This window comes from Micropterus dolomieu, unplaced genomic scaffold (genome assembly GCF_021292245.1).
Source record: "Micropterus dolomieu isolate WLL.071019.BEF.003 ecotype Adirondacks unplaced genomic scaffold, ASM2129224v1 contig_12961, whole genome shotgun sequence".
Taxonomy (NCBI): domain Eukaryota; kingdom Metazoa; phylum Chordata; class Actinopteri; order Centrarchiformes; family Centrarchidae; genus Micropterus; species Micropterus dolomieu.
Genome location: NW_025741947.1, coordinates 12,803 through 40,309, shown reverse-complemented (window position 1 = coordinate 40,309; position 27,507 = coordinate 12,803). Strand labels below are relative to the sequence as shown.

Genomic DNA, 27,507 nt, shown 5'->3' with positions numbered 1-27,507 from the left:
AGTCAGCACATTTAGAGTGCTTAGAGCCTTTTGGAATTGTTGCTTTTAATTTAAGATACAGTAGCTATAAGACAAGATTCTTATCTGAACATGAGAAAATGTGTGTGATGTTCACCTGTTGTTTGTGCCAAACTGAGATTTGAAAAAAGTTAATTGTTGGCCCTAATGGGAGATTCCAGAATTGGAGGACAATTTAGGCATCAAGACTTTAGAAAAATTTACCCTTTATTTTATAATTTTCTTTTATGTATTAATGTGCTAATGTGATTCGTCTCGACTCTTCTCATCAAAGCCTAAACTGTTGGCAGTACACAATGCGAGTTCAGGCGTAAAAGAGGAGAGTCGGCGCCGGCGCGTGCGCAATGGAGGTGACAGGCCTCGTGTTATCAGCTGCGTCACCACAAGGGGGAGCAAGATAGAAACTGAATATTAGGAATTCAGTTAATGTACATATTAGCTAGTAATATGTCTAAACCTTAAGGTTGGTTTATTTGGTAACAATATTATGAACTTTAAATGCTGGGGGTTGGTGGGGGTCACCTGGCTGGAGCTGCAGCTCGAGCGTCATGGACAGAGAAAGCGTTGGAGATAACAGGTAAGTTAGGTAGCTGCTTGCTAAATTGGACTGGGTTTGTTCTTTAAACTGGCCTAAAGTTTTTAGTATAACTTTAGTATAAATTTGTGGTAGGGATGGTTCCTCCTCCTCCTCCTCTGCGCTGCGAGCTGCTACAGGCTCACTCTGAGTTTCAGCCAACACCACTTAACAAACTTAACATGTAGCTTATAAGATCAGTGTTGAATAAGGACTTCGGTTGAATGTCCAGTCAATTTTATGTATTGACATTCTTGTAGTGGTAGGACAGTTTGAATATTAACATCACTTTTTCATAGATTTTACAGATTTTCACAAGTTATTCGATCCTTGAGCTCTTTATACGCGCTGAAAAACGTTCACATTACCTCAAAGCTAAGGCTAAACATCTATTCAGCCCTAAGTCGTTGGATTTACAGCAAGGGAAGAAATTTCAAGTCCTCTTGGGCATTTCTATTTTTATTCATTATAGGTATGCCTAAACTTACTATTTACTATACTATTTAAATATAAATACAATATTATATATACATATTATATATATATATAATATGTGTGTGTGTGTGTATATATATATATATATATATATATATATATATATATATATGCTAGAAAAGATGTGGAAAGTAAGAGCAACAGTGGTGCCAGTGGTAATCAGAGCACTGGGGCCTGTGACCCCCAAACTGGGAGAGTGGCAGGTAAAACATCAGAGGTCTCTGTCCAGAAGAGTGCAGTCCTCGAAACAGCTAAGATACTGCGCAGAACCCTCAAACTCCCAGGCCTCTGGTAGAGGACCCGAGCTTGAGGATGACACATACCACCCTGCAAGGGGTGAGAGGGATTTAAAAAATAAATATATATATAATATTTTGCTTTTTTGGTGCATGCATCAAACTATGCAAGTTAAATGGGGGAAGAGCATTTCTGCACCCTTTTTAGTGACTAAAGGGGTCAGACAAGGCAAGTTTATTTGTATAGCACATTTCAACAACAACGTAATTCAAAGTGCTTTACATAAAACATAAAAGCAACAGGGAAATATAAAAAAGTTAAACAGGTCTCTTTGCTTATTTTACTCCTTTGATTCCCCATCTCCCACTCTATCCCCCCTTTAGTTACTTAGAGACTAACCCTAAGGGGACTCTAACCCTTTAACACTTAGGGCAAGGTGGAATGTTGTCACCCGTTCTATTTCATTTGTAGATGGATGACCTTTCTAACAAGTTAAAAGAATGTAAGACTGGTTGTATTGTGGGGAATAGTCTTATTAACCATTTGATATTATAGTGCTGGCATGCAGCAACTGCTCAGAGGCTGCTCAAATCATGGTGTGCAGCATGACATCAAATTTAACCCTAAAAAAGTGTTAATATTATTTCCGAAACTAAGGAGGATCAGTAACAAACTTTTCCTACTTTTTATTTGGCAGACTAATTGTTAAATGTGGTGAATAAAGTAAGATATTTGGGTGATATAATCAGGGATGATTTATGTGATGATGATGATATGCAGTGTTGCAAACTGTATGCACAAGCCAATATGCTGGCACGGCAATTTCAGATGTGTTCTGATGTTTTTAAAATAGCTCTATTGAAAGCTTATTGTACTCCACTCTATACAGCCCTGTGGTGCAGTTATGAAAATGAAAAAGCTGCAGGTGGCATTTAATGATGCATTTAGAATCCTGCTTATGTTCCCAAGATGGACAAGTGCAAGTCATGTGTTTGTGACAAGTAATGTTCCCAGGCTTCATGCTGTATTGCGAAATTTTATGTGTCGGCTGATTAATTCAAAATTTTTTATAATTTTAGCTTTAGCTGAATCTACAAAAAAAGATACAAGGTATTCCTCGCGTTTTTGGAATAAATGTCTTTTAATTATGGTGGAATGTGTTGCTATGAAGAAGTTATGATCTTGTACATTTATTTTACTGATATCGACCTATGTGTCTGAAATAAAAGTTGATTGATTGATTGATTGATGGAGCACCGCTTGACAGTTGACAAATTGTCATGAATAACCTATTAAATGTTAAAAATCACTAATACTGTGCAGATGCATTTCAGTAAAAACCTGTTACAGTGCATACATTCAAAGAGGTTAGGTTGCCAGATTATGAGGCATATAATTGTTTTTAATTGTTTATATTCTTGCTTTATTATTTTCTTTAATGAAACATTGTCTTCGCAACCTGGCAACCTAAAGGTTTCTTTTGTTTTACATCATAAGGGATCATTACTAATCTGCAGATGAAGTGGTAATGAGTCCTTGGATCTTAAAAAAACATAGAATCCTTCTAATCAGCTACAGTTCACATTTAATGATTGAGAAATCATTTATAATTTAAACAGCTGCCATGAGCATTAGCGGCCGCACGGGGGAGGCAGAGAGAAATGAATGTGGGTTGGAGGGAGTGGTTGGAAGAAGGAAACATGGTTGGAGGGAAGAGTGGAGATACTTTGATTTCTGACCACTAGCCCGGAGCGCCACTGTCTCTCATCAGACTGTCATGCTGTTTCGGTTGGCTTTTCCCCAGCTCTTGATTTTACTGCTTGCGTGTACCGGGCAGCAGAAAACAGGGAAAATCAATGCTCCCACCCCCTTCAGCCCTTGTCCCCCTTTTTTTTATCTGGTGGTGATTATTGACTGGATCTGAGGGATGTTTTTTAAGACTTCCACTGGCAATCAATTTCCTCTCCTGGAAGACGTTTTTGGCTCCAACAGGGTCCAAAGCCCCAAACCCTCCCTTCTGTTGCTGGGAAACCACTCCAGTGATTTGTGTGTTGTCAGAGTGCATTATGGACAGTGACATGGAGAGACAGCGAGAGAGAGAGAGAGTGAGAGAGAGAGAAGAGAGAGAGGGGAGGGGGGGTTAAAGAATAAAAATAATTACATGCACATCTACTCTGGCTCCCCTTCTCTTTATTGTACTTTCTACATCTACTGTGTTTCTGACTCTTTCAAACACACACACACACACTGCACAGTATGTGGGGCCGGATAACATGCTTTGATTCCCCTGCCTCTCACTGTCTTCTTACCGCTGGCATTTTAACTGGGTTGAGTTTCAGCTTTTGGGATTAAAAGAATGAAGAATGTGTTTGGCTGCAAAAGTGGGGAGAAATTTGATGTTTAATTGATGGAGGTTGGATATCAGAGCAGAAGGCTTATTATTTGTGTGCACCTATCTGTCTTGTCTTTTTCCACATATGTATGTGTGTGTGTGTGTGTGTGTGTTTTTATGTGCGTGTCTGTCTGTGTGAGATTTATGGCCAGGAGCCGTGTTGTGAATGATTTCATACTACGGTCAGAAACACCTTTCACTGCCAAACTCCTCTCTCCTTGATGTGAGAGTAAAACTGTCACATTAATTGAAAAGAATAGGGCTCTGCTCTGCAATACATTGCTTATAAATATGAGTTATATGTTATATTTTTGGGAGGGGGGAAGCGTTTTAACTGGCAGTAACATCAGTTGCAATCTCTCAAACAATTCTCTAAAACATTTTTAATAAAATCAGAACATTGTAACTTCCATAACCTGCAAGTACGTGTATGTCAGGACGAAGCTGCAAACTCTGAAGGCCCTGAGATCAAGATTTGCAACATTTTCACAGTAGTGACGAGCTTTATTTAAACAAAGATGCTTTGGATTTTACAATAATTTATAATAATTTAGTGCACATTGATTTTTACAACATTGTTGATGACTGATGAGTCATGAGCTGGAAAAACAAAACCGAAAAAACAAATATTTAAAAGAAATTTTACAAACTAGAACTGAGGGGGCCTGCAGAGTTGGTAATAACCCTCGGTTTTGTCACTACGAGTGACACAAATTAATATGATCTATTGTCACTGTAAAACATTATGAATCAGTGCAAAAGTGTAACAAAGACAATATTGCCTAAGCTTCAAGTTATAATGAGATGAAAAAGAAAAAGTTACAATTCATAAAAGCCTCATATAGTACAGTCTAGACCTGCTCTTTTATGAAAAGCGCTGTGAGATAACAGTTGTTGTGATTTAGCGCTATATAAATAAAATTGAATTGAATTGAATAAAATCAAGACAATAGCACTGAGGAAGTGTGTGTTTAAGTTGTAAGTGTGTGTGTGTATTTATATATGTGTGTGTGTATGTGTGTGTGTGTAGTGATGGTGGTGGTGTTCACTCAACACAAGATAAAACGGGTTAAAAGGACATTTTATTGACACCTGTCAAGTTATTATTAGAGGCTGTTTTGGGTGAAAACATTTATATATGGACACACACACACACTGAAACAATTGAAATGTGTGGTTTTCACTCTCTCTCTCTCTCTCTCTCTCTCTCTCTCTCTCCCTTTGCAGGGTGCTGACCCTCTGATGACCTGGCATGGTGTGAAACACGTCACATAGGAGTGGCTGCAAAGCCATGTGTGAGTCTCTCCAGGCAATCATCTGTCCGTCTCTCACACACACACTCACACTCAGAGCGCACCTTGAGGGCAGCCCTGCCTCTGTGTACCAGCATGGATTAAGCCCTCATGGTAACTCCGCTCAGTCAACAGTTTCTTAGTACACGACTGCATTACCAACAGCTAATCCAGTGTCTGTCATCAGGAGTTTCTTTTTGAACCCTGATAGTATGCATGTAACTGAACAACACAGGCCAGTGTTTTGCACAAGTTCTCATTTTGTTGCATGTTCACCCTTGTGTATGATTAGAAAGGTAAATGTCCTTCCTTCCATCCATCCATCCATCGTCAACCGCTACAGGGTCACGGAAAGGTAAATGTCAAATATAATTTTACAGTGACAAATAATGAACACCAACAACATGACTGCAGGTGTGAAAATACAGGAGCCAGGTGGAAGTGTCATCGCCACTGTGTATAAGTCTACAGTTAGTGTATTAAAAACCAGTCACGTGTATGTATAACATGTATATGTCTTTGGTATGGTGGCCTCTAAGGACTAAACTAATAGCGAAAGCATGAACATATGCAAGAGTGAAAGCACAAAAACTGCTCTCAGAAACTTGAAACTTTAAAGACAACTCGTCCAGCCGTGCGTAAAGTAATGGCTTTTAATTGCTGTTTGAGTTGATGCTATTTGGCTAGCGTACAATTGCAAGTCAGCATTATTAAACATGACTTAGCTATTACCACTCCTTATTACCACATTAGCTACTACAATACCGCCATTGCCTGTAGTTTATAAGATGCTTGTTTGGATACTTTAAGTATCTCCTCATCCTCAATTCTCTAAATTCTTGTGCTTTTTGGATGTGTCTTATTCTTAGGGACCACTGTAATTTAGATGTGTGTGACTGTTTATTTCCAGTCATTACCTGTCAGTTGAATTGTGTCACATGTAAAATAGTTTATCTAGGGACTTAAGGACATTTTGCCCGTAACCTCATCGTTGTGTGTGAATCCTCAACTAGAAATATACACAATCGATTATGACTTAGATACTTAAGCTGAAACACGGAGTTGATACAGTGATAGAAGTGTTTGAGTTTACTGGTATAACAAACTGCTGTGGTCCAGTGTTAAAGCAACCATGGGCATAATATTCATCCATGGGCATAATATTCATCCAACAGTCAGGAATGAGCCATCCTATAAATCTTGTAAAATACAACAAAGGCAGAGAAATGCATTCTTCTGGTTTACTGGTTACCGGTGTGTCTGGTTTGAATGGATTTCATTGGCATCTTCACCTTGGACCTGCCACGACAAGCCCATTGGTTTTCCTTCGTAACAGAAAAGTAGTAAATGTATTGGTTTGCTTGCTGTATAATACTCTGACACACATATGAATAATGGCTATTAATTAAAAAACACTGAGAATTGCAGCTTTAGAACCCCCGCAACACAAATCTCATAAATCAGATGTGGGTTTTAAAATGAAAGGTCAATAAAATAAAAGAGAAAATTACAGAGAATTAGAACAGGCAGGTACAGGATGTTTGGCATCGGCTCCGTAACACCACAGATCATTATCTACAAACCTGTCTGCACACATTCTCATTCAGACCAACTGAGATTTATTTTAAATCTCAGTCATGATCCGTTCTAAAAATAGCAGACATATCAAGATGGATAAAGGGAAATGTTCATAAAATTGTGCACAAAGATAGCTAGAACTTTCCATCTGATATAAAGGTGCATCCATGATGTTTGGTATGTGATATAAATAAGTATTTTTATTTAACTTTGTGGATGTTTGGGTTCATGTGATGTGCATTTTAAAATAGAAGCAATAGAACTGCAGTCTCCACACCTCGTTCATTTATCATCATGTTCACTCACGCACACATACTTTCACTCCCTCTTTCCCCTCCTCTCACCCTCCCTTCTCCATCACTCGATCTGTGCTCCCCATCTTTTCTCTGGCTGACAGTGAGGGTTGAGGGAAGGCTGGAAGGCTGTGAGTGGAGCCATTGTGCCCAGAGGTCACAGAGTGTCAGAGATACACAATGCCAGGGTCAGAGTCACTGTGGGGATGGTCCGACCACTTGGCAGGACAGTCCTACTCAGTGAGATAGACCGCCATGGGGAAAAGAGGGATTCAGGTAAAGAGAGAGGGAAGAAGGTTTACGAAAAAATGTGATGAGGGTAGCTAACAAACGCTGTCACAGTGAAAAACTGCTGCAAAATCATGAAATTTGAAAATTAATGTGTGCACAGTTTAGAATATGTTTTCAAGGCTGCTTTTGATGGAATAAAATCAAAACGTGTCATGTTTACACAGGTCTCAAGGAGACATTAAGGACATTCTGGACATTTGGTCTTTTATGTAATTTATTTAGGCGGAAGATCTTTTGTCTTCATGCTGTTTACCACTTCAGCAACACACAGCAGCAACCACAGGAAAGTGAGTTGTGTTAGAGCAGCATGTTACATGGTAAAGAAGGCCCATGTTTAAATGTAGTGTGTGTGTGTAGACCTCTGCATGAGGACAGGTGTGTCTTTGTGTGCACATGCAGGCAGTGGCTGGTACAGAAATAGCTGAATTGTACTGAGCACTGTAATGCGGGCAGAGATCTTTCCATTTCTTCACAAAGTATTTATATGAATATGAGACATTATGTCAATGTTGTGTTCAATTATCACATCTTGTAGTTTACTGCTCATCTCCTCTGAAGCACTAATGTGTCGGTCTTAAGCTCTCCCCAGTCTATAAACGTAGCCTCGGCTGGAATAACCACCATCTATTAGCTGACCTGCTGTCACCCAGCCAGAAGACAATCAATACCCTCTGATAATGATGCCATTTACTCCCAGTAAACCACAGATAATGACGAGACCGGAGGACTCCTGTTATTACTTCATTCCATGGGTTTTGTCTCAATGCAGGGATCAGCTGTCACGTGAACCCTCTCATGAACGTATAGAGGAGTCTGATACAGAATTAACATGAATTGAACCCTTCAGACGAAGACTTAGCATTGACTAAAACAGCAAGTAGAGGGTTATTGAGATCCATAGACAAAGGGAGGCTGTATACTTCATCCTAATGCTGATGTTGAAATTTACAGTATTTTACAGTACAGAAATTTACAGTATCAGAAGTACACATAGTGTATCATTAAATGTTCTGTGTATGACATTCTGAATATTAATGTAGTAGCAAACAACTATTGAGCTGTGTTGAGATATAGTGGAGTAATGGCATCCTGAGCAGAGAATGACGTCAATCTCCTTCTGCCTGTGTTGTCACCCCTGGCTCTCTGGACTTGTTTATAAAGTCAAGCTTTTCTCACCTAATGCGGTGAATTAACGATTTATTTCAACCAGAGTTGCCAATTGTTGGAACAGTGGACAGACTAACAAATACGTTTTATTTTGTTTCTCTACATGATGTTGTCAGACACTTAGTGAACATTGCTGCTCATTTTATGGCTGCTGACTGAGGCGTAAAGAAAATATTTCAAGGAATTATGGGTTTATTTTGACAAAGTCAGACTTACAACGATGGATTATTTTGTTTCTGTCTAGTTTGAATGAAGTGTGTTTTACAATGATCTGAGAGGTAAAATGTTTTCTCATTGGAGCTTTGTTGCTCTACTGAGACATTTAGCAGAAGCCAATGTCGCATACAGCTCCTTTAACTAGGAACCTCCTATGATGTTGCAAATCCTTGCAAAAGTTCCCCCCAAAAAACATCAAGTTACTTTTTTAAGCAGATGTTTCCTTCTGCAGTTATAAGAGAAGGATCCAGTAGGTTTTACTTTGAGTGCTTGTTTGTAAGCCTGTCCAGATGTAGTCATGAAGAAGTGTAGCAGTGTTTGCAAGGGTGATGTATAGAGGCTATGTGTGTGTGCGCAGGTGTGTGCATGTGTACACATGTGTTGGAAATTCATGCTGAGGTGAGGTCTGAGCCTCAGGTTGATCCACGGTCGATCTGACAAGAAGCACAGGGAGTCAGAATCCGCCTCCAGCCAACTGCCCCCCACACATACACACATTCACCAGCGCTCCTTCATTTACTGCCTCCACAGCTTCCATCCATCCCCTCCCCTCCCCTCCTCCTCCTCACCTCTCCTCCCTCCAGGATGTGGGTGAAGACAGGCAGGCTGAAGTGGATGTCGGGGGGAATTAGTTGCTAGCAGACAATTTGATTTCTTCTTCTTCGAGGCTTCCTACTCCTCCACAGACACAGGCAGCACAGAGGGTTTGATGCTCACAGACAGCAGACAAGCAGGTCTGAGAGGAGATGAGACACAGATTGAAGCAGACAGAGAGAGAAGTAGATGAAGGCAAAGAGCGGTAAAGACAGAAAGGGATGGGCGGTGCAAGATGGAGGTAGAATTAAAGAGTGCAGCTTGAAACATATAAGAAATAAAGGTAATTAAGATTGACGCAAATGAGAAGTAACAATGAAAAGAAGAAACCAGAGAGGTAGACAAAGGCGCAGGGGAAAGGTTGAGTGTGTCACTAGAAGAGAAACAGAGAAAGACAATAGGAGAGGCCATCCAGGCAGCCTTTTAATAGTCCACCCACTCGCTGCTGTCCAAATGGGCAGATTGACGCCTGTTAGCTCCTTTAAGAGCTCCTATAATGGACCGCAGTTTAGGTGGGCGGCAGGAAAGAGAGCCATCCTGTCCAAAGTAACTCAATTCCTCGGTTCTGTTCTCTTGTTTCAGCCCCTTTCAGCACACCAGGGTGGTGAACAGATACTGTGCTCTTACCTCGATGTGATCATGTACACAGATAGATTTACTAACCCACAGAGGACTCTGGCAAGGTGAATTATGGCGAGAGTGGCCGACCTTGTGGTAACGTAATGTCAGTTTGACTTGACTGTAGATCCTGTACATTATGTGCATTATGAACATAACACACACACTCTGTGTCTGTTGTGTGTGTGCCTATATGCACATCTCTCTGTGAAGGTCCACGTGTTTTTGTGTGCAGTGGGAATATGAAAGTCAAAGTGTGGAGAGAAAATCTGGTTGAGCTATAATATTACATTTGGGAATTTTAATAAGTCTGATTTATATTGTTGTATTGCACAAAGCCTTAGACCTCAGGCATTACAAACCCATGCTAGACCCATCCAAGAATTTTAAGTTCTAGTGGAGATCCAAAGCGGCATTTTAGGGAAATTGGTATAAAATGATGTACAAGACATTTCCATTTGAAAAAAAGATATATATTCTTTCTTTTGTTATTTTCTTTCTTTCTTTTGTTATTTGCTAAGCCTGCACATTTGTGTCACGTGGAAAAAAATATGATACATGCAATACATAAATTAAACTAGTGGTCATACATGTTCATAGAGAACAGAAACCCCAGCAAGTCCTCCAAATTAAAGGACAAACTAAGTTGTTTGTCCATGTCCTCTGGAACAACACAGTTTCTGACGCTGTGTGTTGGTTTAGGCCCAGAAAAAGACTTGCTTAGTGTGAGAGAATTTACTTGCTAAAACATAATAATATGAATGTAGTGTTGAGGTTAAAATATATACAGTATGTTCAGAAGGTGCGAAAGAGAATGCACATGTCACCTTTTCCTTAGCTTCTGCATATGTGAGCATTACCTTACTGTTAAGAACTGAAGAACTGAGAGTTACCTTCTAAGATCTCCCAGCGCCAGACTTTGTTATACAGATTCTCTGTTTGTCAAAAGAGATGTCATCCTGACCCAGTTTTCTGTGTGGTGCTTTTCTTCATGGTGCCATGTTAATGAAGAGCTAACACATCAGCCAACCTCAGACCAAGACCAGAGAGGTTGTGTCTTCATTGATCCTCTCCAAAATATTTATTGATAGTTAGTTGATTGTTAGGTTCAGAGAAAGATCATGGTTTGGATTCAAATAAATTTTTTGTTAGGGGACCTTCGTCATTACTTTTGTGTTATCTTGATTAAGGTTAGGGACAGCAGTCACAACAGAAACCAACATTGACTGCTGGTAAAGGGAAAATGAACAGCAGGCTCATCCAGGACTTTGTTGGATGTTTGACTGTAATTTCAGTCTAATAACAACACTTGACTTCCTCCTGGCGGACAAGAGTCATAATTAGTATGGCCGCTAGAGGGCTTTGTCACTTGAACTTAAACACATGTTGTTTATGGCCATTTGCTGAAATGGCTGATGCTGTCTTCTTCTTGGGAAGACACACACGGACACATTCACAGACAGAAATATATACACACATCTACACATTGTAACCATAGTGTCACCATGAGAGGTAGGCCTAAATTCATTTTAAGTGGCCAAATATATTTTTAGACAGCCTTTTAGGCTTTATAAGGTGGAATATTCTGTTTGTGTTGTGACCTGTTAATGTTTTTATATTCCACAGCGATTGATCTTGTCATCTTTGGCAGTGTATGAAATTACTGCAGCATGCCAATAAAGCATTTGGTAATTAAAAATAAAAATGTGAAAACTGAGAATAGCAAAGCACACTACATACACAGTCGCCTCACACAACATGACATTCTGCACCCAAAAGCAACAATCCATGTTGTGTTTGTTGGAACACTTAGGTTACATGTTGGCTTTGTCATTGGTTTAGAGTCGCTGTTGTTTGTAAATATTCCCCTCAGCTGCAGGCGGTGCTGATCCCTCAGCTGTACAGTTACTGAGGCTGTCGGGCTCGTAGCAGGGGAGAAAACTGTATCTGCTCCAGTTGTAGGCTGCCAGACTCTGAACACACCCAGAGTAACTTGTTAACTGTTCACTGCTGGTGCCCCCCAGCCCAGCGGCCATGCTTTGCATGTCTCCAGCATCCCTACCCACACCCGATTACTATAGGTTGCCAGGTCCTCAGTTTCCCCAGATGCGGGTTGCCAGATCTTAGTAAGCCCATGCAGTGTGGAGGGGGTCCGAGACGCTGGCTGTGGCCCGATGCCACGCTGGGCCTGGTTATTATCTCCAGATGACATCAGCATGAGCAGCAGATGCCTTTTTGGCCACCGGGGCTGAACAGAGAGAGACTGTGTGTGTGTGTGTGTGTGTGTGTGTGTGTGTATGCGCGGCTGTCCGCATGCTGTTCTCGGCAGGATCAGGCTATTTATTACCTCCCCACTTATCAGGCCATCTCCCTCACTCAGCTGGGAAGGAGATTCTGTTTCATTCCAAAAAGACCATTTCTCCTCGTGATGATAATGTAATCAGGCAAAGAAACACGGGCACACACGCATCCAGATCAACCATTTAATAATAATAATCATTATCTATTTCCTGTAGCGGTGATGCTAACATACACGTGTGAAAAATGACATGATAATAAGCCTCAAGAATAATTATGATGAAAATAATTGATAGTAACAATTAGTATCATCATACAGAAATAAAAATAAACTGCTTTATGTGACACTGGAATTCATATTAATGATGGTGATCAGGTTTGTTATGTAGGTCACCTGGTGTGTGTGTGTGTGTGTGTGTGTGTGTGGCCAACTGTGTGTATATGTTGTCCCGCTGAAAAGTGCTGGTTTATTTATGCCTGTGTTTTCACTGAGGGACAGGCTGAAGTGGAAGGAGATTAAACTCATGGAAGCAAATCAAAGCAGAGGCAGACGACTTAGATTAAACAGCCCGCATCTCACCAGGTTTAGCAAGTGCACAGCGGTGTGTAGATGTGTGTGCATGTGTGTGTATATTAGCCTGCGCGAGGCAGCAGGCACCCTTGTCCATCACCTCAGTTATTTTACAGTCCTCCTTTCCCGCAGCTTATTATAAACAGTCTATCCCTGCTCAGCGCCGACCAATTTAATGGAGGGAAAACGACGGGCATCAGGAAATGATATTTCTAATCAGACAACTGCAAAGGGCCCCTTTTATTAAAGTGGGGGTGCTCTCTCTTTCTGTCTCTCTGTCTGTGTTCAGAGCGGTCTACAAGGCTGATAATGGCCTCAGCCAGCCTGGTGTCATCATATTAAAGAACTGAACGATTCCACACACACACACACACACACACACACACACACACACTCATTCACTCGCCTCCCTCTCTGACCAATTCCCTCATATTCTTCCTGCCTTTCTATTGAAAATGGACACTTTTGTTGTTCTCTCTTTTATTGCTCGATACCAGTGTGTATTATACCTTTGAAAAAATATTGAATTCCCCCGAGTTCTCAGGGCCAAGCAGTCACACCTCATAAAAGCAGCTGTGGATTTGTAAAGTGGTAATGTGCTGGTGATCTCATGCACTGTGGCAGGTGGATGATGTGGCACAGCAAACAGTGTGCACGCCTGCAGAATATAGTGTTACTATAGTGACAGAAGCTGAATTGAATTCAGTTTTTAAGGTGGTATTTGTTTTCAGTATTTTACTTCATGTGTAAAATGTTGTACAGTGACTGCTACTAGTTTTTCACACATAGAATACAGAATGAGTTCAGATTATTGATTATAAGTCATTTATTTTTTATCTAGTGTGGTTTTGTGTGCATGCTTGGATCTGGATGTGTGCAGCTATTACAAAAACTTTCTTTGTCTTTTACATTGACATCATTCGCGGCATTACTGTAAACATTTGATGCTATTATTGATAAGTGAGAGCTGCAGGAAGTTTTGGCAAAATGTCCATGTAGACTCTATGAAGTTTTTAAGTCACCGAAAGTGACTAAAATGATAACATTTGAAGGTCGGTCGTCTTCATGACAAGAAAGTGGATTAGTCAAATGAGAAACATTTCTTCTCAGGCCACAAAGGCAGTGTGAGCCTTTTAGCAAAACCTCCTGCTTAAGCTGTTGCTGCTTTGGGGAAAAGGATTTAATCCAACAAGAACATTGTAATTAGCCTGCAAAGACAAGACCTTCAAAATACGCCTTAAAATATTTCTGCTAACCAGCCAACCTTGAAATATGCCTAGTGCTGGTTTACACCTTGGTAGATGAAGTCCCTCTTATCCCAGATTACTACAGACAGCCTTTCTTCTATTTCAGTGGAGCCAGATTGCAATATCTGAAACAAAGCTCAAGCCAGTCAGTCCAGAACAGCACACCATAGTGTTTTGTGACAGCTGACAAGATCCAAAGGTTTACATTTTTTTAGTCAAGTCTCACAGTGAGAGCACCTTGTGTGTTTGAAAGCTTGTAATAAAACTTGGATTTCCATAGTAGCTGCGTCTGTACTTTGTGCTTTGGACAGCAACGATGAGATACAGGGTACACTCTTCAGCAGCTGAAGGACTGATGGCCTTCATCATGTAGTAACACCCTGTTATGAGGAAACGTTTGACTGCAAACAGCAAGTCAGCTTGTTTACATAATTATACAGTATGTGTGAGAATAAGCTTACTATCAAATGTCAAAACCTGGCGATAAAAAGTGTACACCAATGTTAATGATTCACATCTCCATTGTCTCAACTCCTTGAAAAAACTCTTACCTTGGTTGCCTCTTTTTTTTATCTACATCTCTTCTTTTGTGGTGGCTATAAAAGGGTAAAATGGAAATCAATGAGGAATAAAATGGGCTCACCTCAGCTCATCAGTGCAATTAATGAAAAGACTGAATGTTATTTCACTGACCATTCACAGTGATATCCTGATGGCTGCCAATAGGACGTTATCATATGCTATTTGTCAGTTTCTCCAGTAGACGCAGCAGTTAAGTGCTTGTGTGTGTGCGTGTGTGTGTACACACATATGCAGGAGTGCATACAATAAGTGTCTAGAAGTGCAGTTGGTTTTAGCCGTAGCTCAGGATGCAGATGGTGTCTGAACACTGACAGACTAAACAGTTGCCCTGGGTTGCATCAGTTGTGTTTTTCTAACTCTGCGCCATATCATCACAGCAGAGCTAAATCCAACTTAAGTCCTAATTACAGGCCACTGGTGGCTACGTGGGAGTTGTCCCAGAGATAGTCAGCGGTTATGTGGAAACATAGAGGAAACAGGAAGTGTCAAACAGGTAACAAAGCCTGGCTGTTCAGCTCTGGATCTTGTTGACCCTTTCCTTTCAATTTTATATTGTAGTTGCATCAACTGCAATGAACGGTTCCTGCTTCACAGGCTCTACTAATAACTTCTCTGTCTCTTTCTCCCCCCTCCTGTCAAGCGTGTTTTCATCCGGAGGCCACTCTGCTGTCCTGGAAGTTGACTGGTGACCACAGGTGGAAAACCAGCGGTATGTTGTCACCGCCTCCAGGCTCGAGCTCAAGGTAAACATGAATGTCGCCAGCACACGTGCACACACTTGCATATACAAATACATGCACAGTGGGTCTGCTGACATACCTCATAAATTAAAGTTTCTGACGTGGGCCTTCACATGCACTGACAACACACACGCGTAGGCGTATGGACACAAAGCAAACATGTCATCCCAACTCATTAACACACACACTCATCCCCACCCCGACCTCTGACACACACACACTCACAGAAGCAAAGCAGTTTATAGTGACTGCTGAATACTCGACCCGTCTCTTGGCGGCGTGTCACTCCTTCTTAATCCCTCTGGTACATTATTTACAGCATGTGACAAGTGCACACAGTGACCAGTCATGGGGCGACTCAACCAGGATTCACAGGGCGTGGGCTTATTTTCTGTTGTTTTCTAAGCCAACAAACATCCGCGTGTAGTTATGTTGCTAATTTTAGCGTGTAACATTGTTGTTGTAAGCCAATCAGGTTGTTAATGTCATGAATGTCAACAAAACTGTGTCAACCTGATGCAAATGAAAGTCAACAGCTACAGAATCTTAAAAACATAAAAAACACTATAAAATAATGTTTTTCTTATGCGTGTTAATAATAATAATAATAATAATAATAACTGTTCTAACACAAGTTTGTGACATGCACGTTTTGTGTCCATTCTCTGCTGTTTAACTCACCAAGCCCTTCCAGCTGTTTGGTAAGTTTTGTGACAGCATTAAGCTGGTTTGATGCCAGAAAAGACAATGGCTGTGAGTCAGTGGCCTTGCCTGCGCAGGCACAGCTGAGGCAGCCATTTTAATAGGTATTGACACCAGGTTTTAGCCGTGTTCTCCCACCACGCTTAAAAGCCCATGTTCCACTGATTAGCTAATTAAAACCTAGAGCGAGGGTTATCGACCCAGGGGAAGGGCATCTGTCCCTCAGCTTGAGATGGCCCTGGTAGAACCCCCCTATCCACCACCATCCCACGCACGCACGCACACACACACACACACACACACCTCTTCTGTTAGCGCCTAAAAGCATTACCAAGGCCTTTTACACTTCACTGGATCAATATATTGGCTTTGAATAGAAGTTATCACTTCTATTTTGAGAGCATTTTTGTGATTACCAGTTGAAGAAGTGATATTTATATGTGTGTGTGCGTGATAAGGAGGGCCACAGCTCCGGCATGTGTTCGATCGGTCCCCTTCCAAGCTCCCAGTAATGGAGGGTTATATGCATGGAGCTATCAGACACCTGATGGAGGTAAATTACAGGCTTGTGGCTGGACAGGTAGCTATAGAGGTGTCAGCCCTCACTTTTACAGAATCAAGACGCTTTCCTTTTTCTGCCACCTCACATTACAGCTAATACCATGATATCACAGAGACAAGCTTTTTTCTGGTAAGGGGTAAAAAATAAATAAATACAGTGTGCTGTTTTAAAGATAGACTCAGAGAGAAGGAAACAATTTGTGTCTCACTCTGGGGTAATATTTGGAACTGGGTCACAGCAGCAACACAGAATAGAGCTGAAGATCAGTGAATCAACAGTTAATGTTAATAATATCTATAGTTAATTTAATTTGATTCACAGAAAGAAAAATACCATTATAATGTAAAGTAATTCATTTTCATTAATGGTTAAAATAGGCCTGGCTCACTCATAGATTTATACATATCTGCACTTATTTTCTCAAGATAAATATATAATAAATGTACATATGTGATGTTAGCTGCATATGTCGGCATTTTGTTATTTAGCTTTTGTATCTAAAAAAGGCATTACTGATTTTGGATTCATCCTTGCATTGCAAAGAGATGCAAGCCTGTCAAGCTTGTTTTAAGTGTATTTAGTAAATTCAGTAAGCTCTTGTTTTACCAAAAAAAAAGGTAAAGTTTGTAATCATAATGTTATGAGGGAGTTTGCGGTACTTCTGAAATTTTGTAATGTGCAACATTTTGTAGCAAACAATCAAGTATCTTGGTGTTTGAGCTACTGCCTGCATAACAGCATGAGGTTAGCTGAGGTTGATGGACAGTGAATATTTCATTGGCACAGTTATGCAACTTACAGACACACACACACCTGTGTGGAAAGTAGGCCGTGTTAGTTCCATAATCACAGTCTTTCATAATGAGACTTATCTAACTGCTGATCCCATCTTGGATAAGTTTTGCACAGTAAATAAACTGTGTGTGCGGATCTGACTATTCAAGCGTTTCTCATTACATTGAACTGAATATTTACCCTGCTGAATAACAGTTGAATGGAATGAAATGAAGTGTGTGTGTGTGTGTGTGTGTGTGTGTGTGTGTGTGTGTGTGTGTGTGTTTTAGAGAGTGTATACGTATGGATGTGTTGATGCATCCATGCATCTATCCAAACAATGTGTATGTGTATATAAAGATGGCGTGCGTTTGATGGTGTGGTGCACACAGCTCCTTGCAGACTCACATTTCCTCCTCTATATTCATTAGCCTCCCTCTCATCTCTCCTGGGATGAAGGATTAGCACGAGAAGGGAAATGAATGCTTTCTGGGTAGGTGGCGTTGTCTCTGCCTACAGCAGGAGGTATTGTCTGGTTTGATAACCGCGCAAGACAAGGGACATCTGATCCGGCAGCCCTGACACACATGACACAGCCGTTAGCACAGGGGGACCAGAGAGGAAGCTCAACCACGTTGACAGGAAGTGCTGCCATTTCCATCTGAAGATTTCTGTTTGATCGGAGGAGTTAAATACACTTGTGATTGACCTTACTTGTTAAAAAAAAAGTGGCCGACAGTAATGAAGACAAGTGGGGTCATGTCAACAGGAAATTGATTCACGCTGGTGGTGTGAATCATTAAAATGTGTTGGGAATTGATTGTACTTTGTAACAGCAGGAAGAGAGTCAGCAGTTAGGCCTGTATTGAGTAGCAGGTTAGAGAATAAACAATAGGAAATAGAGTTTGACTTATAGAATATGCTAGGAGGGGATTGATTAGTATTAAAAGCATGTGTTTGAGACAAGGCTCTATGCTGAACCACTCTTGGACAGGAGGGGGAGTTGAAATTTTGATGCAATCAATGGCAGCTGGCATAAATGCAAAGAGGTTTTCATAATGCATTATCAGCTTCTTGTATTATTATGCTTCATTACTGAATAATGCTTCATCAGGAAATAGATTTTTTTCTTAACCAATCTATAAAAAAAGATTCTGTAGCACAAAATTACTCTCCGCAAATGGCATTAACTTCAGGACAGTGCACATCTTTCACCACACTGCCCCTTCTCCTCTCTCCTCTGTCCACAAAATCCATCAAGAGAATTTAAGTAGCTGTTAATTACTTCCCCATCCCTATTGAAAAGAGAGAGTGGGAGAGAAATCAAGAGAGAGAGAGCCTTTAAAAGAGCTAAAGCTTCACTGCGGTGCAAATCCTCTCTGCCTAACAAAACCAAATCAATCTATACCCCTCAGCCATTCACAAACCTCTCTTCTCTCACACATACACACACACACAGGAAGATGATCCTGTAAATCTGTGGTCTCCAGGGACTGTTTGAGTGCTACTCCAGAGGGTTTTGGGAGGGGATGACCATGGGGGATCGGGGATTGAAGGAAAAGCGTAAATATCCCCAAATTGCAGCTAAAATGTAACATTAGGATCGGTAAGCCCCACTCTCGCCCATAATCTTCCACAGCACTAAACCATCGCACTAAATGACCTCTATTACAGAGCCTGAAGCCATTAAGTCAGTACAGGAGAGATTACCTGAGAAATAGAGGCGACTAGCTGCCTGCTCTCTGACAGACGTGGCCCCCAAAAAAGCCAGGGGCAAAATTAGATTTGGGACCGAGAACGGCGGGTGCCTGCGGGCCAGAATTAGAGGATGTCGTATCGACCTCCGTTGCTTGTTAGGAAGGAATGTGTGTACGGGGGCGTGAGGGTTGATCACCGTGCAAATAGCAGAGATCAAAACCAGGGCAGTGTTGTGTGATTTAAGACCAAGTAAGGTCCTGAAAGCTGCAGTACTGAAGAGTGGTCAGGTGTTCAGTGACATCCTGTACTCTGAAGGTCACATGTTGGAGTCCAGCAACAGTCAGTGTTTGCATCAGCGGCCACGTGTCCTGATGGAACCCAGTTGTTGGACAAGAATAAGTGTAATTTTGTAATTTTGCTTTGAAAAGAAAGGCATTGAGCACAATTTTGTTTTTAAACTGAATCAGTTGACACGTACAGTAAAAGAGTTTAAGACGTGACAGCTGAGCTTCTGAACTTATATACTGATTTATACCCATTACGCATCATGTATAAAAAACTAGAAATAATTGCTACTCTCAGCTCAAAGCTGAGAGTATTTAAATAATAATACAAAATCAATCCTCAATAAGCCCTTCTGCCTTCCCACCCAAATTACAAAAAATATATATTTTCATTTGCCTCTAGTAGTATCTGGCCATGTCAATAGTTTTGGTTTTATCAGTCTGGTATATCTGAGGTGAATGGAATTTTGTTTGTTTTGTTCACTCCATTGAATAATTCAAAACACTCGTGCATTGTCAGCAGTTGTTTCTGGAACTACTCTTTACTGAATAAATGCTCCCATATGAACAGTGTTGATAGCGTGGTCTTAGGATTTTAGGAAACATGACATGGAGGATGGAGGCAGAAATCTCAGATTCATCAAAACCTGGATAACTTAAACCAAAATGTAAATGGAAAGATACAACTAGAGGGAAATGACAACATAACTTCTTGTTGGGCAACATGAGTGGAAAAACAGCATCCTGGGTCTCATTTTTCTCACCTCGTTTGGCTGTAGTCCACATCTTCAACTGCTTACTGAAGACCTCCTAGCATCCTAAACATCCTGATAAACACCTTATTCCCTTCATTTGTTCCTTGTTGGCTATCATGTAGTGAAGGCTGAAAATGAAGTAGGATTTTTGTTTTTGTGTGTGTGTGTGTGTGTGTGTTTTACTGTCCAATGCTATAGTATCAGAACAAAGTCATTTCAGCGCCGTGGTCACGCAGAGTGACGTGGTTCTTGCTAATGCGTGTTTAGATTCATGCATGCATGTGTATGAGGACTGAAAGTGAGGAGTGTGTGTACGTGTGTGTGTGGTGTTTGTTGGCATAGCAGATGTCCCGCAGGGAGCGGATAGGGGTGGAGGTGGAGGGAGGACGTTTTTTAAGCACTTAAAAGTGGCCTCATTCCACACAGCTGAGCTCAGAGGTGTGTGTGCGTCTCTGCGTGTGTGTGTGTGTGTGTGTGTGTGTGTGTGTGTTCTTCCTATGTAAACCTCTATGTGCTTGTCCTTCAGTATACATGTCTGTGTGTAAAAGTATATATGTAAATGTGTTTAAATGTGTGCATCCAGTACATGTGTGAGTCTGTACTGTTCATGTCCTTATCTGGGTGTGTTTTGTATGTTGTGTATGTGCGAGTGTGTGAGGTAAAGATGGACTGCTGTACCTGTCTTTGTTAATGCCCTCTTCCAATCTGGGATCCTCTTGGGAATGAACTAAAGTGTGTGTGTCTGTGTGTGTGTGTGTGTTGAAGGCTGTTTCAAGTGTGTATAAAAAAAGCTCTGTCTCCCGCACGCAGAGTGGAAGAGCGAGGGACAAGTGCGGAAAGTGAAAAGATAGAGAGTGTCACGGTGACTGATGAGTTTCTGGTTTCAACCTCGGCCGTGGTGAGAGTGAAATCCCGTTTCTATTGCTTTGTCTCCTCTTTCCCCGCAGGAGAAAATGGAAATAGCCAACATCGAACCGGCGCAGTCAATACCACTCTCCAGAAAAGAGCTGAGAGGGACGCTCTCCGCCGCAGAGCAAGACTGATGGAGGGAGGAGTGGGCGATAGCCAGAGTATGTCAGGTTTCATCTGCCCTGTGTGACACACAGCACTCTGACAGCTCTGCTACACACGATCTAGTCTCAAAACTATCTCTCTCATGCACACACTCTTCTGTCTTCCCCTCTCTTTCCAGTCCAGCCATCTTTATCAGTCTCTCACCCCCTCTGGGCTGCCATTTTGCAGCATATGGGTCTCCCACACGAGTACTCACACATGCACTGCCATATGCGTTTGCTCATACACCCTCACTTGCACAGTCTTTCCCTCTCTTCTTCTGTTTATTTGCTCTTATTCCTTCTCTGTGTCTTTATTAAAATAGCACCTAGCCCAGTCATTCGCATTTAAATGAGCTAATTTTGAAAAAGAAACAAGATGGCGAAGAGGGGATATGATTGGAAAGATGATTTTGAATCTGTCTGAAATATTCGTCTCTGTCTGCCGATGTTTCCACTGACCGTTTGATTGGCTGAAATGGCTGTCAGTCAGGCATTCAAACTCTCACCTGTCAGTCACCGTGAAATCTCATGTCTCCACACATGATTTGATTTGATTTGTCGACCTCTTTCACTTCCTCTGCCCATTTCTGCCTCAAACATATGGAAGATTCAGCTGCAGGCCCTGGTACAGTTTGGTCCTCCGACCTGCAGGTGTTCCAGCAGAGGTGTTTGATGAAACACTGGTCGTACTGGGCAGGTGTGAACGCGTGTAACCATTGTGGCATGGCTAAAACGTGCTTTGTAACATCTTGCGCAGAGGGGTTTTCTGACATGTTGTCTCACCATGCAGCTGTGTGCACATGTGCACATTTCCAAAATGTGAACCACATGGACGTGCCTGCACACGACCCATGTCGGCTACATGTTTTAGGCCTCAATCATTACTGATTTGATTAAGGTTTAAAGAGTAGCAAAAGGTAATTGTGGCCTTTTTCCTCAACATAAGAGGATTATTAATGTTTCAATCCAGAAAAGGAGGATTAATATGGTGAGACGTTGAGGGATGACATCTGGAGCTCATGGTTATACATAAAGAGTTTAATAAGGTGCAGTAACTACTGTGATGTTTTTGAAACTGTATTGTGTGTAAGATTTTGTTCATATAGCACCTTGTAAAACAAAGTTACAAAGTGCTTCACAAGATACAGAAACAGAAAAAAAAAAAAGAAACGTTCCACAGGCCACAATCAACAAGCTGATCAACTCAATGCCAAGGAGATAAATGGTGGTCACAACAGATACTGACTGGTTCCTGGACCCCTCCAATACAGTGAAACTGCACATTTTCAAGTGGCCTTTTATTGTGTGTTTATAATTTTTCCTCTTACTCTGATGACCATGTGCTCAGAAGCTCATCCCTCCATATCTCATCTCCTCCTCTGTTGTGGCATTGGATGTGCGGAGATTAATAGGGTACTGGTTCTTAGAAGAAATACTAAATCACAATAAGAAAGAAAAAATACATTTTGAGTCTTAATTTTTGCAAATATGTTGTGGAAGTTGTGCATTCCCATTAACTAGAACTAAAGGAGAACAACTCTATAATTTAAGCAGGAACACAAAGAACCTTTAGCTGACCTGCTGTAAAGGATGGATTTAGATTCAATCTTGTAAAAAAGCACAAAACCAAAACATACAAGCTGATCTAAAAGATATTTTTATGTGTGTGTATTTTTCATTAGACAGAAACTGCATTGTGTTCATAGTGCAGAGGAAATGTCACCTGTGTCTCTCCCACACAGACACATACAGTACATGCATAATCATTAGTTCTCTCTCTCTCTCTCTCTCTCTCTCTCTCTCTCTCTCTCTCTCTCTCTCTCTCTCTCTCTCTCTCTCTCTCTCTAATCAGTTGAAGCTCTGCCTCGTTCTTTCCTTCTGTAATTACATCCCACGTACCACATCAAGCGGCAGATTGAATCTTCATCGCCGCACTAAGCGAGTTTCAAGAGGAGAGACTGAGAGAGAGACCGAGATCTCACCATGTTTAATGAATTCTGTCTGTCTCTCATCCCTGTTGTCTCTCTGTCAGTGTGTGTGTGTGTGTGTGTGTGTGTGTGTGTGTGTGTGTGTGTGTGACAGAATGGGGTTCTTATATGACGGCTTGATCAAACAAACACACACACACACTGACACACGCGCTCACACCCAAAACCACATGTACACAGACACTGTGTTTGATCACAGCGTTGTTGCGTGTGTGCTATCATTACCTTTGGCAAAAATCCAGTTTTACGGTTTTGTTTTGTCCTGAATGAATGTGAGCCACACTTTAATTAGCTGCAATTGTTATTAGGTATTTGTGGCTCATGAAATATGCTGACTAACGAGATGTTAATAAGCTCTACACAGGCGCTGGCACTGCCCATGGAAAAGAATAGTCCCCATTCATAATCAATAGTGCTGTGGCCTTGCTTCCATGTCTGTGTATTGATCTGCCTGGGCCATGTGTGTCTCTTTGTTTTGTTTTTTCTCCTAAGGCTCTGCTCTTCAGTGCTCCCCCTGCTTGTTTCTCCTCTTATGTGTGTGTGCGTGTGTGTTTGTGTCTGGGTGTGTGATCGTGGCTATGGATATGGCTTCCAGGGGTGTGTGTGGGCGTGTGTTTATTTGCATTTACACGCAAACTTGTGCACACGCATTTTCTTGTGTTTGATAGTGGTTGTGCCAAGAGATGACACATCTTGTTGTGCTTTGTGTGTGTGTCTTTGAATGAGTGTATACAGGTCATCTGTGTGTTAACCGCAATGATCAGTGCAACCTTTTCCTTGTGTTGTGTGTGTGTCTGTGAGGTGGGGGTCTCAGGCGCTCCTGCGGTGAGATTGGATTGACCGCTGTGTTATTGCTCTTTAATTATCAATTACGGCAGCCCCCCATCCCGGGCAGAGTGGGGGGGTGGAGGCGTATGCGGAGGTGATAATGAATACAGAGCTGCCATTAGGACAGTAACCGGGCTCTCCGTCTGGGGCTGGGGAGCCAGCGAGGAGGAGGAGGGGAGCTGGCTGGTGCGCTAATGAAACAGGCTGCAGCTCAAGACAAAAGAAAAACCACCATCCCTCCCTCTCCTTTTCTCTCTTCCCTTCTCTCCATCCCATCTTGGACCCCTCATCATCTTTCTTTATCTCTCTCATGTATTTTTCTTGCTCACTTTGCATCCCACGCCTAAGACGTGCACGTCTCCCCTATAGATATAACGTACACACATATTCAAACACACTCACGAGGGACTGCCATACAAGGCCTGTATTTACTGAGTGGGTCATCTTTGAAGCCGGCAGCTAATCCTTTTGAAAGTGTGCCCGTTCTTTCACAGCATATCATTACTCTGAATATTTCATATCTTTTTTATTTTATTTTTTGCTGTTGCTGTTCCTGTCATGGCCATGTATCAGTGTGATGTGTTAATACAATTGGTGCATATATTAAAATTTATGTTTGAAAGTTGAAATCTAAATTGCGTTGAGATGTGAAAAAAACCATTTATCTGAATGTAACGTGTTAGCAGGCATCCATACTGGCTCTGCGTGCTTGTCTGTTGGTCATTCCCGGTGCAGTAGGTGGGCGTCCTGTTGATTTCTGACAAACTTGAAGGTGGCTGTTAATGAGTTAGGCAATCAGTCCTAACACCTTCCTGCCAGGAAACTGCAGCTTTTTTATGTCCTGTTAATAACGAGAGTGACAGTGCTAAACTTGTAGCAGTGGTGGGAGGTTTTCAGTCCTCATAAAAAGCTGCATACCTGTATAAAATATACATTTTTGGTGATGAAAACATTCAGCTGCATTTGGAGATTCATATGCAAAAATAAATAACTTCGGCTGTTAAAAATAATTGTTTGGATAATACGACATGAAATAAAGAAGCGCTGCCGCTCAGTCAATAAATCACTGTGCCTGCCAACTGTGCCTATAAAGAGACGGCACATGACATTATGTCAGCAGCGCTCACATGTAAATAGCCTGTTTTATTTGGCTGACATGTAAATGCCATCATAGCAGCAGTGTGAAGCACAACGGGACAGATAGCGAGCGGCTTCCCTTTGTCCTTTCACTGCATGACAGATGAGAGCTGCTCCTAAAATGCAGCCAGCAATCACGTCCTATTTTTCCCTTTTAGGAGATGAGACACATTAAATGTCTCCTGGAGGGGAAATGTGAAAAATAAACAGAAATAAGCGTGGCCTCTGCACCCGCATACATGTAAATGACTGAATTAGAAAAAGGTTATAACAGCCACAGGGCAATATGATGGCACATTTTCATGTAGAGGCATATTATCAGGGTGACACCATCCAAGAAGTAATGAGCAGACATGAAGAAGCTCTGCTAAATGTTTGTTTTAACTCACTCAAACTGAAACATGGTGTAGGAAACGTGACCAAGAGGCAGCCGCACTCTGCTTTGTCACATGTGCCCGTCAACCTCACCAGGCGCAGTGCCAAGCCCAGACAAGCTGCTCCACCTGTTGTAAATCTGCTCTGGTGCAGTAATACAGTGGCACATAAAGAGCCGGGTAAACCCTGACCTCCAGTCTGGAAGCCTCGTCAGACTAAAACACTGCCTAAAGACAGAAAAGTGAGTTACAATTAGATTAGTGCTTCTGTATAAGTCCTTGGGACTTGGGATAAAGTCATGTTTTATTTCAGTAGCCTGTATTCACAGTTTGAGTCTCAAAAGGCTTCACAGCTCCCACATTATGAAGCACTAAATGACAATCTCCAACCCCAGACTGAGACTAAATGAGCTCTTTGGGCAAAGTGGGTTAAGGTGGTTCTACCCTTCAATATGTATTAACTGAATTAATTTCCAGTATCTTTGTCAGTTTGATATTCAGGAGAATAGCTCCTCCTGACAGAGTCAGGCGCTTGCAACTTTGGGCCATTCATTTTTACACAACCTGACACAGGTTCACGACTTCACTGGACATTTCCAGTAGGGATTAGTGCACCGTGCTTTAGAGCTCAGGTTGACTTTACATTGAACTCCACTCAAGGCTCATAAGCTTAATAAATTGCTTTTCCCCATGTGGCCTTTGTATTGATATTGCAATTTTCATCTAAGCCTTACAATTTTTCTGACTTAATATTTAAAGAGGACCTAAGGATTTTTTGAGGCATTTCTTTTGTTTGGTCTAAGTAGATGTGAACATGCCCACATTATTTGCCTATTTTAAACCATTTTTATTGCAGCTGTAACGCAATTATAAATCATGTGAAACATTCACATTGAATGGCTTCTATGAAATGATTATGATAACATTGAATTGGAGTATTGGACAGACATTATCAAATGTTGTCCTTCTGCACACTTCTCTTAAATTACAGATATCTATTCTTAAAATACTTGAGTCAATGTTCAGGACCTTTTGTCAATAACAGACATAATTTTTATTGAATTGCAACATCTTCCTTGAAATAAATATTTAAATATATATATAGTATTTTAGGGAAATCCTATTATGATCTCATTTTACCAAAACAAATCCTATCACAGGTAAAATATTTGTCTGAGAATAAAGTGTAGGCTATAAGGAGGTGGGCTGTGTGTTAAGGTGTTGGCAGAATCATCCAATCCGACATCGACATTTTTTAATTATTTTATGAATTTGTCTGCAGCACCTTTTGGCAAACCTTTATAGGCATGTTCTCTCACAAGTTTATCTCAACACTTTCATTTAAATAAGTCAAACTTGGAGCACAATGCATCTCCTGCTGAGTCACTGAGACGTGGCACCATGTGAGGTGTCAGTTGCACTTTATACTTAGAGCCTGCCTGGACAGAATTGTCTCACAGGCTTTATCAAAGAGAAGCGTTTGGCCTCCTCAGGAACAGAATTGTTTCACTCATCGTGTGCAGTAAATGTGGAGAAGATCATCTTGTTGTGAAATGTCAGGTACGTTCTGACTCAAGGCGGCTAAATTGTGTTTTGTGTCAGAGAACTGTAAGATCATTATGAAATTGTTAAGGACAAAGAAGAAACATTATCATTTGAAAAAATGGGACAGTTATGTAGCCCCTCATGTCATTTTTGGCCTTCTAATTTAGCTTGCAAAAATAGAAACTCTTCAGGCTACAAAAGTCCACTGGGCTTTCAGTCACTGTGTTCTCTGAGAGCAGCAAGAGAGGATGCAGCCATGTTAAAGGTCATGTGTTCTTGACTGAAAAGAGACCTTTCAAACCCCATGGAACAAAGAGTAAATCACATTATTTTGAAGAGATCATATAAATTATGATTTTTATAGAAGAATCTGGAAGAATTAAGTGACTCTGGTAATAAAAAAAAAAAAGCGCATGTGCCTGAGGTGTGTTTGTCTGTCAGTGGGGAGCACCTGAGCTGCAGTGGGAGTTCATTTCTTATCAGTGGCCCTTGCCTTCCCTCCACTGAGACCCCCAGACTCAAAAAACAAAAAACATAACCACACTTAGACTCTAGTGGGAGTTTGAATTGCAGGGAAAAGGGGGGGGGGGGGGGGCAGGAGG

General features: G+C 41.3%; 1 long non-coding RNA gene across 1 annotated transcript; it reads left to right on the top strand.

The window, feature by feature from the left end:
• Positions 1-437: 437 nt before the first annotated feature.
• Positions 438-21,168, top strand: LOC123966235. Its single transcript, XR_006823926.1, has 4 exons — positions 438-595; positions 4,944-5,122; positions 15,104-15,206; positions 20,926-21,168. It is a non-coding gene; the product is annotated as an uncharacterized LOC123966235 (long non-coding RNA).
• The last annotated feature ends 6,339 nt before the right edge of the window (positions 21,169-27,507 follow it).